We start from the raw sequence: 14,050 nt of genomic DNA, 5'->3' as shown, positions 1-14,050 counted from the left end.
ATCCACATATTTCACATGTGCAAAGTCACATGTTTTTACATGTTAAATTTCACATGTGCAAAATCACATGTGCATGTGGTCACATGTGATCACATGAGTTTTTGCACATGTGAAGTTCATGTGTTTTTTCTGTAAGGGACAGCTAGCTGCCCTGCTGGAGTTATGTCGTATGTCGGTGGAGCAATGTGGCGACATATAATACATGGTTTTATTTAAAAAAAGGAGCTTTACACACAACCATATCAGAGCTAATGATAATGACCTGTATTGTTATATATTTATGTAGTCTTGATTTGGGTGTGTACAGTGGTTTTACATTTAAAAGGGTTGTAAATCTAGTTCAAGTAAATTTTAGCACGCCATAGTCAACTTTTATCAGGTAATTTCACAACAACAAAAATGTGGCTAGTAAAAATGCTGTGTGGCTAGTAACTTTGGAAAACCACTAGCCACATTGGCTAGTGAGCAAAAAAGTTAATGTCAAGCCCTGATTATTATTAGCAATACAGTGGATAGAAGAAATAAGACCTGTGAAATCAGTTATTTGTTCAGATTCATGTTCATCATTGGCTAGTTTACAATACAGTCATTCAGAAAGTAGACCAGATAATTTAATGGAGATAATGCAAACAATATACAGAATTCAAATGATGGGGATTACAGTAGTATTTTTGTGGGTGCCTGCACATGTTGGTGTCCAAGGAAATGAAATTGCAGATAAAGAAGCAGTTAAAAACAATGACATTAATTTAATTGTTAATTTTAGTAAGAATGAAATTAAGAGTATTATCAAGAAGAGAGTCCACACTCCATACCAGTTGGTGGCGGAAATACACCATTTTGTTGTTTGTCAACCGCCAATAAAAATTCAACAAGAAGAAGAAGAATAAGAAGGTGTTGCTCGTAAAAGATCGCTGAAGCTGCTTACCCACTGTCGGTGCTGATTGCTGGTCTTTGTGCTTTCTGGAGAGTTGAATGTGGACATTTGAGACAGGTAAGGGAAATTTGTATGCGACGGTGTTTTGTAAATTAAGTTTCTATGGATTGCTTTGGCTGAGCGGGTAATCTGACAAATCTGTATGCTAAACGCAGTGTAAGATCTATCTGCGCTTTCTGCCAACGAGCTTTGTCGGAGACATCTGGCTCCATCCACCGCATAGTTTGGGGATAGTAGGCTAATCCCGGGACAGCATGTTTTGTTGTGAGTATACTGCTCGAGCGTGAAGCCAAGGGAGAGGGAATCGCTGTGTAACATCTTTTTGTTTTGTGTTTAGGCACGCGATAAGGACAATAGCGGCGTCCTGCATGAGAATGATCTGCCCGTTGCTTCATCATTAAGTGCTGTTTGCTCTGCTCCTCATCGGCTGCTGTTCTGTTTCAGGGCGTTTCTTCAACTAGGGGCACTTTTAGGCTTGTGAAGTTGAATAAAAAAAACTTGTTCAAAAGTCACGTAACACAGTCTCATAAGTTTAAATAATTTGTCTAGTTTTAAGGTCTGTATGATAGATTACAAGAGAAATAGTTAATATTTAAAAAATGTTCCGTCCTGGAATGAACAAATGTCATTTCCACCACATCTCTACAGCTGTTATTTAAAAACGGAAAAACTTATGTCATTCAAGAATTGTCTAAGATCATTTTTGTAACTAGTTTTGTCAGTTTTTCCACAGTGTACAATAATTATACATTTGTCAATGAGATAAATTAACTGCCCTAAGGACCAAATGATGAACTTCACACTCTGAAATTTAATATTGGTTTGGGCAAGAGCTTATTAGAAAAATAAATAGGCCTACCTTGAATTTTTATATTAAGTAGAGCATGATCTCTTAAATTGTGGATACATTTTTAATGTGTGATGAGAACTTTTTAAATGTTTTTAAAAAATGTGTGTGGTGATGGAAATGACAGGGTGGTGGAAATGACAATGAATTAACGTGAATGTTGAGAAACAGTGATATTTAGAGAAATATTTATTTGAAAAACTCTTAAACTCATCACACTCAGTAAACTCAATTCACAAAGTCAATCTACTCTTGCAATCCATATCAATTGTACTTTGTAATCACAAATGTCATTTCCACCACAGAGGGCAGTGTGGTGGAAATGACATTTCTGTAGTTTCTTGTGAAAAAATGGAAGATAGCTTCACTGATTAGCTTTGAATTAATACTTAGCATTTCATGTATGCAAAATACTCTTATTTAACTTAAAATTTTTAACTTTTTAAAAACACCCTTGAAGGTAAAGCATGTTTGGAAATGATGTAGAAAAAATATATTAACTGATCAAGCAATATTTACCTTGATTTTTCTTATTTTGTTCTTGATGAAAATTTAAAATTGCCTCCATGTCCAACATGTGCTCTGATGTCTCTGAACATTTCCATAGAAACCACCTAAACAATCTTTCACACAAACTTTTTAAAGGGACATTACAGTGTTGTGGTGGAAATGACACCAATACTGTGCGACAGCTATATTTTGTATAAAAAGTAATATTGATGGTGGTCTCACATTAAATACTATAATGTATTTTAATTATTTTACTAGTGCTTAATTTAGGTATATTAATAGTTACCTGGGGCCTCATTTATAAAGCTTGCGTACGCACAAAACGGGGCTGAAAACATGCGTACGCCAGTTCCTGCGCAAAAGGTGGGATTTATAAAGAAAAACTTGACGTGAAAATATGCGCACCTACACGCCAACTCTGACCCATGCGTACGCACATTTTGGAGACGGAGCAGTTTGGCGACACCGATGGTGAGTTGGAGTTAAATGTCTTTTTGGTCACTTTTAGAATTTAGAATTAAAATTAAACATGATACAGAAAGATAATACAAATATAATTTTACTCACCAAGCCTGTCACTTGAAGCAAATATCCATTCCTTCTTATGTCCGCGCCAGCGAGCACGTTGGGCCGTTTAGTGAAACTGACGCAGTTTAAATAAATAAAATAATGATTTAAACTATGTTTTACTTCTGATATAAACATTTAGATTAAATATGCCATTCAAATTATGGAGTTAAACACTTAAACATGAAATCATACTGAAAAGTTACAACATTTTTTTATATTCAATTCAATCAATAGAAATATTTGCTGTGGATGCGATTGTTTTTGAACACTTTTCCTGTGGCGTGCTTTAATGTTTTAACCACAGAGATAATTGCTTATCATGATAATACCAGATTGTCTGAGAAAATAGTTTCGTGCAAATAATGCCCAAGGTCTATCTGTTTCCATTAAAAATATCAATCAATTAAAAATACAATTCGGCAAGTGGAAAAGATTGAGAAAAACTTTCTCTGAAATGTATTTTACACTATTTGATTTATAGGCTATTCAAAAACAAGGCAAGGATAACTACTTGATTTGTATTAATGTAATGTTTCTTGTACCGTTTATATCATTTGCATATGATTATTCATCCACGTGATAACGTTTAAGTTATCACGTGGATGAATAATCATATGCAAATGATATGTAGATGAGGATCTGCATAGTAAAACTAGGCGTTGTAAGCTCCATATATGGTTATTTCGGGTGGAGACGCATGTGCGCACAATCTTCCGCTGACTGGGATTTATAAAGTGAATTCTGCGCAGGTACTGGCGTACGCACGGTTTTATAAGTCTGAATATTTTTTTGCGTACGCCATTTTTGGCTTTTGTGCGTACGTACACTTTTAGTAAGGATCCTACGCACAGTTTTATAAATGAGGCCCCAGATAAGTCATACTTTTAAACTGTATTTTCAGTGTTGAAGTTAAAAAGTCTGGGTGTGCGACAGGCATAAAACAGTGTTTTTGACACCTATAAGGTGGTTGAAAAGTATGAAAAAATCATAATAGAAAGGTAGTAAAAAGTTTTTAAAGAGGTTTTATTGTTAGTTTGAAAAAGAAAGAGGACTTCTTATTATATGTATTTTTTTTGTATATTATATGTATATTTTCCAAAATGATATGTATTTTTAAAAATATGACCAAAGTACATAAAAGTGCCCATAGTCTAAGAATCACCCTTCAAGTGAACCGACTCGAGTGTTCTGTCTCAAGTGAACCGTCTCGAGTGAATCGTCTTGAGTGAACTGTCTCGAGTGAATCGTCTCGAGTGAACCGTCTCGAGTGAACCGACTCGAGTGAATCGTCTTGAGTGAACTGTCTCGAGTGAATCGTCTTGAGTGAACCGTCGCGAGTGAACCGTCGCGAGTGAACCGACTCGAGTGAATTTTTCGCTTGTGATTTTCAGTTGGAGAAGAGACTTCTACGACCCGAGTGCTGCCGTCACCTCACTTTTGTTCACCAAAATCTGTTTCAAAATCTAAATTCATGCTAGTCGGGATTTAAGTCCACATAAGCATATTCAACTCACAGATAGTCCAGTATATTGTGCAGATACTTTCAGTAGGAAACAGTTAACATCAGTGCTATTCATTCATTACATTCATTATGAATTAATGCTGATGGGAAATGAGGAAATGTGCAATCATACTGAATCTCTTAATGACAAGCTTTTGAAAATTGAGGAAAAAAATCACTCACATCCACTCAATAGGGAACCGTTTTCTAATGGAAGAAAATCAATTATTAAACTCAGTAGAAGTGCTTCAAGTTACATCTTTCATGACAGAAACTTTACAGAATGCATAAAAACTGTATTGTTGATGATTTTAGCTGTTATATAATCATCATATTTCATCATATGTGAAATATATACATAACATCACTTTTGTGTTCACTATCAACATGTTGATGAAAGTGTTCATTACTGTCATTATTCACCATAAGCTGAGATGCTGATTGATTGTTCCTCATGTGTACCGTACTGTGGAAAAGTCTAGTGTTCACAATATTTGAACATGAATTAGCTTTTCATCAATATTTAATTTAATATTTGGAACGCACGTTTTGTAAATATTTAACAGAAATGCCCATTTCTCTTGTCTTGAGGCAGGATCATGACAGACTCATATTTTATGTGTAAGCACATGGCCATTTGTTTGGGCTGTGTGCTTGCGTTGTCTTGTCACCTTACCCTGTCCTTCAACCTCATGACATTTTTATTTAGCCCTTACTGCTTAATCATAATTTGATAAACGTACAGTATGACAGAATCTGAGTATTATATCACTGTATTTCTGGATATACACATTTTCCTTTCTATAACACTTGTGGCTTTAAATGGGTTTATATTGTGGAGTTTGGATGATTGCTGATGCGATTGCATGTGCATTAACTGCTAATGATGTTTAATGCATCTGTGTTTGGTGTTTCTGGAGTTAATTCAGGCTATAAAAGAACGTGAGCAGCTCATAAACACCAGCATCTCCTGATGAGCAGCGTCTTCAGTCTTCCGTCTGATTCCCGGTAAGATCATGTCGTCTCATGTGGGAATTATTGTGTCGTTGTGTTTCAGCCTTTATTCAAACGTTAGCACATGTTGTTCAGCTTGTTGACTCTCTAGTGTGCTCGATTATGTGTAGAAGAAAATGTAGATGGAATTGGTTTGGAAGTTTTCTTTAAGGTCCTGTCGGAACCACTTTCTCTCGCGATCATTCATGGGTTTCTGATTCTACTGAGGATATGAATAAACACTGAGTGAACTTTAAAAATGTAAGAATCAGATATAAAGCGTTTTCAGATTCAGTCGTCGTAGTTGAGCCGAAACATTTGTGAAAGTTAGACTGGTTTTTCAAACTACCATTGTTAGTTAATTGAGTCTTTAAGGTAATTACAGTTTCACACGTTGGATCAAATAGTTTGTCTGTATTCTCAGGCATTTCCTACATTAGATCCACAAGCTTTAAGATGTGTGTTTTTACAGTGAATGAAGAGCTCTTTAAACACGGCAGTGGAAACTTGTGAAACATCTGTCAGTCTGTGTGTTGCTCCACAAACTTCTGCTTTGACCTGCAGACGAAACACACACTCCTGTCAGTAACGTAAGTTCTTCAAGATTTACTCCTAGTTTAATAAACCATTGTACACTTGCAGCTGTGCTGGACTGAATATTCAGAACAACAGCATTCTTGCTTCTGTGATATTGTTCAAATGGAGGATTTCCAAACTTTAATCTCACATTTCACGTATTTCAAGCTTTCTAACATTACACACATCTCCTCTAAATCAAACTGAGGAAACTTTATTTCAACAGTCACACAGAAAAGTTATGGCATGTTTTTAATAAATTAGTAAATAGTAAATGCATTTTTTAAAACTAATGACTGGTTTGTTATTTAGTGTTGCCTGTCAAGATTTCATGAAACAATGGCCAGCATCGACGGATCAAGTGGAGTAAATAATGAAGATGAATGGACCCGTCAGATTGAAGAGATTGTCATGAAACAGCTTTCAACAGTAATATTTATCATGATCTTTTCAGGCACTGAGATTCTAGTCACGATCTTAACTCTGTTAGAGTTGTGTGGTCTTATCAAATCTGATCGCTCCACTCCAGTGTTTGTTTTTAATTTGATTCTTTCAGATCTCATTCAGATCATTTGTATATTAATAATAATATTCACAGGGCAGGGGGGTGAAGTATATTTGCATAGTTTTATTGTGGGTCTGTATTTTATGGCATGTGTTGCTTTTGAACGATATCTTCTGGTTTCTCCTCCTATCTGGTACAGATCTCATTCACTAAAAGTCTGCTGTCTCGTTTCTGTGATCATCTGGCTTGTTCCTCTGATCTTAACAGTCATAGACTTTAGCGAACTGACCATGCCGATCATCTGTTTAATCCCCTACCTGATAATCATTCTGTGTTTTGTTGGCACTTGTCGCGGTCTTTCACGCGCAATATCACTTACTCCTCTAAAGCGCAAACAAATTCTGGGAAGTTTGTTCGTGGTGCTTCTGACTTACACTTTTCTCATCCTCCCCAGTCTAATCGTGATCGTTATAGATGATATTTTAGGAGCTCACAACAGTGTAGGTGTTTTTTTTTGTCTCATGTTTCTGAACTCACTGGCTGACTGTGTATTGTACGTGTTCTTGAGGCCTGATGTTGGAGGGTTAATGAATTGCTGTTGTGGAACTGACACACATCAGTGTTCGACACACAGCTGGGACGAACACTCTCGAGACAGTAGTGCAGCGTTTGCCTGCTGTGTTTCAATGCAAAAGCCTGTGTCTCATTCACAGACCGCCTGCTGTTCAGTCTAAACATCTGCACTCAATAAATGAAGTCAATAGCCGCGTTTCCATTACCCTTCAAATTGCAATTGCGAATTGAAAATACGCCCAATGGAAACATGTCAACAAAAACACTCCCATTTATCGCAAAAAAGTTTCTCCGCTCGCATGAGGAGGTTTTTCAGGCAATTCGAAAAAGAAATATTTTGCAAAACTTCAATGGAAACAGTTTTTGCGCATTTACAGGTCAGCTGACGTAGACGACGCGGTGTGTTTGGACATAAGACGAGACTGAGCTCTTTTTGAAATTCATATAAGACAAAATAATTACTGGAATAATGGATTCTAAACCTCAAATAAATGCCACGATCAAGACCTCGAAGCAGATCTGAGGGAGAAACACCCAGAAACTCATATGTGCCGCTCACACGTATAATAAGGGCCGTTCCTAACCATTAATGCTTTGAAAACACACACACACATCTCCTGCGATTAATAATAATGGCCAGTGCAGTGGCCGGGATATAGTACATAATCCTACCAACGTCCATTGCCATGGTTTTTGGAGAGATTTTACTTATCGCGAGTGGAAAAATGAAGTTTTAGTCGCATAGCATCGGTTAATGGAAACGCCGTTATTTCGCAATAGTTTTTTGTCGACATTTTTAAAAAAATCGCAAAAGTTTTGCTCAAATCTGTGATGGAAACGCGCCTAATGTCATTCTCACTGCACACACCCTTCCTTTCTGTGATATTTAGGTTTATTAGAGATAACTCTTGACCCATAAAACTCAAAACACAAATGCTCTGCTTGCGCTCCATTAAACACATACGGTAAACAGAGTTTTGTTAAAGATGTATTGATGTGCCGTTGATGCTTCTGCTGACGATCTGTGTCATACGATGGAGAGGAGGCTTGTATAAAGCACGGTTTATTCTCATTAATTCCCCCGATAGACTGACAGATCAACAACATCAAGTAGTTTAATGTCATAGTCTTGCTTGTGTTCCTAATGCATGTACATTATACTCTTTTACCAAATAACTACTATTCACGCTATTATTCACAGCACTTGAATATTGTCAGTTTAACTTCTATTGTTCTCCTCATTTGTAAGTCTGCTAAATGATTAAATGTAAATGTATTAAAAAGATGGTTCACTCAGAAATGAAAATTGACAATGTACATATGCCCTCATGTCGATCAAAAGCTGGATAACTTCCTTTCTTCTGTAGAACATAAAAGACAATATTTTTTGTCCATACATTAGAAGTCAGTGGACAGTTTCGGGTGAACTATCCCTAAAAAGACTTGTTTTAAAGTGCACAAAGTAGATTAGAAGAGTACTAAGTTTATATACAAATATTAACCAGAGCTTGCATGGAAATCAGAAGAGGAGTTATTTGTAATATTGTTGTGTCTTTATAGAGTCAGAGACTGTCCTGTATTCAGGAAACAGGAACACAAGTATTTTGGTGTTGATAATGGGAACTTGAGCATTACTGACGGGACTGTGGAGGCACTGGCTATAGCTTATAGAGCTGATATACACTCTATTAGGACAGATGTGTTTGTAGAGGTTAATGTCAGCCACTGTTGTCAACACTGCTGTAGATTACTGTAGTCACTCAATGCCAATAAACTATTCATCGTTTTGAATATGTGAACATGTTGCGCTTATAGAGGAGCGAGCACTGATATTTTCAGTTCCATTCCTTTTAATATTTTTATAAAATATGCATTATCCGTGTGTGAGTGGCTCAACTTTAAAACTTGCCTTCTCATCTTTGGACCCTGCATTAACATTTCTTATGAAACTTTTTTTAAACATAACATGACAAAAATTGTCCAGAGTAACTGATGTATAGATTAATATCTTGTCCTCGTTCTTTTTCTCTATCATATTTTTCAGCTCATTGTTAACTCTTCTTACCTCATTTGTATTCTGATGACATTGAACATATTGTTAATAAATTTTGTATATTGTATGCAAAGTTGTATGTCATAAACTGTCTGGAGTCAAGACTGTCACCATCCCTATTATTTTACAAGATCGATACTGTACAGCAATGGTAGATACTGGTAGCACACTCTCTCTCATTAAAAAGTCAACCTGGGACCAGATGAGCAAGAATGAGTCATATCAGCCCTGTGGTGGACAAGCATTTGTTCTCGCCAATGGACAGCAGCAGACTGCAATTGGAAGAGTGACTTAGAAGTGTGAGATCCAAGGATGTAAGATGGAGCTAACATTATACATAATGAGTGATGTGGATTTGACTGTGCCAATCATCCTAGAGATGGACTTTCTGATGGATTCTGGATTGACTTTAGACTTTCAGAGATCACAATACACCATACCCGCCAGAGAAGGAAGAGCTGAAGAAACTTTCCCTTTCTTGCCACATGGATCCCAAGCGACAGTACATTTTTATATAGCTGTACCCATCCCTCCTACATCTAACGAAACCCAGTTGATCATCCAAAAACTGGTTCAGCAAGCTAATACTAATGGTCAGTTCAGAATACAATTGGAAAAGTTAATGTTGCAATGGCCCGCAGTATGCACTCATGAAATAGGACATTCCAACATGGTAAAACACCAAATCCTCACAACTGATGAAGTACCAGTCAGAAAACGCCCATATAAAGTGTCTCTGGACAAGCAGCAGTTCATTGAATCTGAAATCAATAATCTGCTAACCAAGAAGATTGTCAGGCCATCAGCGTCTCCATGGGCAGCACCTGTCGTAGTAGTGCCTAAGAAGGATGGTAGTTCAAGATTGTGTGTAGACTATCGGGGTTTGAATGCTAAAACTCACCTCGATGGATACCCTATGCCACAGATCCAAGATATTCTGGAATCCTTGCATGGTGCCACAATATTCAGTACACTTGACCTAAAAAGCGGGTACTTTTTTATAGACCAAAACTGAAGAGCATTATGTCCATCACAAAGGTCAAGGTAGTGGTTAAGCTGGATAAGCGGACTAGAGCACGAATTGGTTTTCTGTTTTTTTTTGCGGTAACCTGTGAAAAGTCCAGATTGATGCCCTGCCTCTGGCTCTCCAACTTGGACTTCAGGGTTACTGGTGGAAGCTGGAGATGGCGTGGTCTTGTGTGCCTCTTCGGTAATCAGGTCTGAAAAATACAGAACATTCATTGCAAAATGTTGAAGATATGTATGGATTATAAGTTATAGTTACTGAGTTACAGACATGAACTCTACACTAAAATAATTTATAGACCAATTTGTGTTATATTTCAAATTGAACAGTATTAAATTACAAATTACCTTTATTCATTGTAGACACTACCTCCTTGGTCTGATCAGGAGCCAAGACATCATGCATTAACCACATGGTGCCAAAGGAGGGGTCAAGTAATGCAGCTTTTAGGTAGAGAGGGTCTGAGAAGGGAAGGGTTGCCGCATCATGCTCACCATCTTCCATCCTTACATTTACAAAGATCCCCTCGAATCTTTGTAAATGTAGGCCTGCAGGCTATGAATAAAGCCACCCAAGTAGCACACTATGGCCCGGTTTCACAGACAGGGCTTAGACTAAGCCAGGATTAGACCATAGATCAATTAGGACATTTAAGTAATTTTTATAAACATGCTTAGAAAAAAACATTACCGATGTGCATCTTAAAACTAAAAAGGCACTGATATATTTTTAAGATCAGTCAGTGCAAGTTTATTTCAGTGGAAACAGCTCAGACTTACATTTTAGTCTAGGACTAGTCTTAAGCCCTGTCTGTGAAACCAGGGGTTTGTCTTTTTAATTCTCTAAATGGTGATTTAATGTGTTTTTAGAGTAATGTGCACTGCCATTTCTCCTCCAAATATGGTGTGTATTATGGCATCCAAACAGTTAAATTTTGCTCTCATGTGACCACACTATATTCTCCCTTCACTGGCTTTTCCAAATGTCATGCAGCAAACTTTAAATTTCTTCAGTAATGGAGTCTTGCGTGGTGAGCGTGCATACAGGCCATGGCGGTGGAGTGCATTACTTGCTGTTTTCTTTGAGAACACACTACCTGCTATCTGCAGGTCTTTTTGAAGCTAATGGTTAAAAGAAAAGCACCTATTCAATTCTGTAGTGGCATCCTGCATTTCGTCACTGTCATGTGTTCCATCCATCTGCATTAACCATTCTGATGTTTTTGAAACAGGATCAGGATCATCTATTCACTGGAAGCAACTAGGGATGTAAACGGTTAATCGATTATCGATTAATTGTCGACAAGAATTTACTCGATTAAATTAAATTATTGTCGGTTAATTGAACATTGCGAACGTGACATGAGATTCTCGCGGGCGGCGAGAGACCCGACACAAACATGAGGTGGTCAAAACGGAGTAGAGTGGGAGGATTTCAGAAACAGAGCTGCCAGCCCTCACGCATTCACCGTGAGACACACGCAATTTACACTTTTCACACGCTCTCACGCCACGCCACACATCCATTTTCTCACGCACAGAAAAATCGCGAGGCAAAGAGGACACAGTGACGGAGACCGACAGACAAGACAGAGCAGGTTACTTGACGATATAAAAAAACTCAGCTCTCAGATTCTGTCAATTTTATTACGAAATTCAAACAATAATTACCGTTTTGGCGCTTGTAAATGTTACGTGACAGATCCCTAGCGCACGTGAACCGATCATCTCTAACGTTACTAGCTGCTAATAGTAAAAAAAACACGAACACTGTTGAAAGATACAGTACAACTTACCGAAATGTATATTCCTCATACATAATATCGATCAATCAGTGTTTTTCATCAGCGTGAAGAGGTCAATAACATAGCTGGAGAACAATTATGTCACATTTACCTCAGGAAAGCCATTTAATGAACATAATATAGGCTACAGCACGCAGTTGGCAAGAAAAGAAATAGCTATAGAGAGTATTTTGCTAAATATGTGTTCTATATTACAATATTTTTTATATTTTTACTTGTATCATTAAATAAAGTTGTTTTTATAAAAAAAACGCATTATATTTAATTATTTTTAACCTTAAATAATAGCCCACTACCAGCTGATAGGGCTTTCTGTATGTTTACAGCATTAGGTGAGTTGTTGTTTTTTTTCTTGAGAAAAATTAAGGCCTATCTCCTAATATGTATCCAAATGAGTCAATATTAAATAAAATCACAATAATTGAATTGAAATAATAAAAAATCGTAGCTTACCAGAAATTGTACCATGTAAACATTGTAACATGTTGTCACTAAACCTAATAAAATTCAGTTTAGTTACTAAAATATTAGTGACAATCACAATACACTTATTGTGATGCAATTTTTTTTGACAATTATTTTTACAATTATTTTTTTATGCATTTTAATTTTCTGTGCATAATTAATTTTGTTAAACTACATAAATGCCATTATCTGTACCGTATCCCAACTGTTACAATAAAACATCAGTTGAGCAATATAACATGCATTTTTATTCAGTATATAAGCAATATTTTGCTTTTTATGTTAAAGACACTATTGATACCGTGAGAAATTTACATTCTCAGGAAAATAGCCGCTTATCAGTTAGTCGTTAATCGATCGATAAGATCAATCAACTAATGATTAATGAATTAATCGATAATTTGCATCCCTAGAAGCAACAGATTTCTGTCCACCACTTTTTCTTTGCCAGTCTGAACATCCATAATCCTGTACACATTAATCTCTGGTCTCACTGATTGAACCTCATACAAAACAGAGTCCCACTTGTCCGCAACTTTCCTCTTGCCTTTCTCTCCACGGTTAGCTAGCAAAACTCTATCTCCCACTGCTAAGGGTGAACCTCTGACCTTCCGATTGTAAAGAATGGCATAGCGGTTCTGCTCTTTGAGACTGTGTTTCCGGGCAATTTCTGCAGCTGCGCTCAGATCTCTTCTCAGTGCAGTGACAAACTCATGGTGGCTGACCACCCTCTCATCGCAAAGGACATGCTGAAACATGATGTCGATCGGCAGCCTCGGGATACGCCCAAACATAAGATAAAAAGGAGCGAACCCGGTTGTTTCATGCACAGTACAATTGTAACTGAAAGTTAACGTTCTTAGAAGCTGTGGCCACCTCGCCTTGGATTTCACTGGGAGAGCTCTTATCATATTGCCCAAGGTCCTATTGAAACTTTCTGCCAGACCGTGACCCATAGGGTGGTATGGTGTGGTGTGTGATTTTTGAACACCAGCCATCTCAAGCAAGTTCTTAATTATTTTGCTTTCAAAATTTGCACCCTGGTCCGAATGTATTCTCTTTGTAAATCCATAAATGCAGAAGAGGTCATTCCAAAGGCGATGGGCAACCTGCTTAGCCGACTGGTTGTGACAGGGAAAGGCGTGTGCCATCTTACAAAAGTGATCCGTCACTACTAGGACATCGACGACCTTCCCTGAAGTCTGTTCAGCACTCCAAAAGTCTATGCATACTAGTTCCATAGGCTCAGAGGTACGGATGTGCTCAAGGGGTGCACGAGCATTTGGCTCTGGTGTTTTTCCGACAACACACCTCTGGCAGTTTTTCACATAAAGCTTGATGTCTTTACTCATTCCTGCCCAAAAAAACCTTTCAGCTGCAAGGGAGAGAGTTCTTGCACCACCTTGATGTCCAGCTGAGTCATGAACACCACGGAGAACATCATGCTTTAGGGAATCTGGTACAATGTATTGAAAGAGTTTCTTATTCATCAGTCGATCTTTCTTCACTCTGTACAGCACACGATTACGAATCTTTAGCTTTTTCCAGTGCTTCAAAAGGTTTGTCACAGAGCTAGGCTCCTTTGCTTTCTCACTCTTTGAAGGACGTTTATGTCTCAGAACATAGTTGATGACTCTACTGACTATGTTGTCCTGCTCTTGGAGATTTGCAATTCTGGAAAACAGGATT

General features: G+C 37.5%; 1 long non-coding RNA gene across 2 annotated transcripts; it reads left to right on the top strand.

The window, feature by feature from the left end:
* Positions 1–878: 878 nt before the first annotated feature.
* LOC311277365 lies at positions 879–9,132 on the top strand. 2 transcript variants are annotated; one of them, XR_014625236.1, is made up of 5 exons: positions 879–994; positions 1,093–1,201; positions 1,275–5,373; positions 5,831–5,948; positions 6,247–9,132. It is a non-coding gene; the product is annotated as an uncharacterized lncRNA (long non-coding RNA). The 2 variants fall into 2 exon arrangements; XR_014625237.1 differs by having other exon boundaries at positions 1,093–5,373.
* Positions 9,133–14,050: the final 4,918 nt, after the last annotated feature.

Source organism: Rutilus rutilus (genome assembly GCF_951802725.1).
Source record: "Rutilus rutilus genome assembly, chromosome: 18".
NCBI lineage: Eukaryota > Metazoa > Chordata > Actinopteri > Cypriniformes > Leuciscidae > Rutilus > Rutilus rutilus.
The sequence above is the reverse complement of the archived record's forward strand: the minus strand, read 5'-3'. Positions and strand labels throughout refer to the sequence as shown.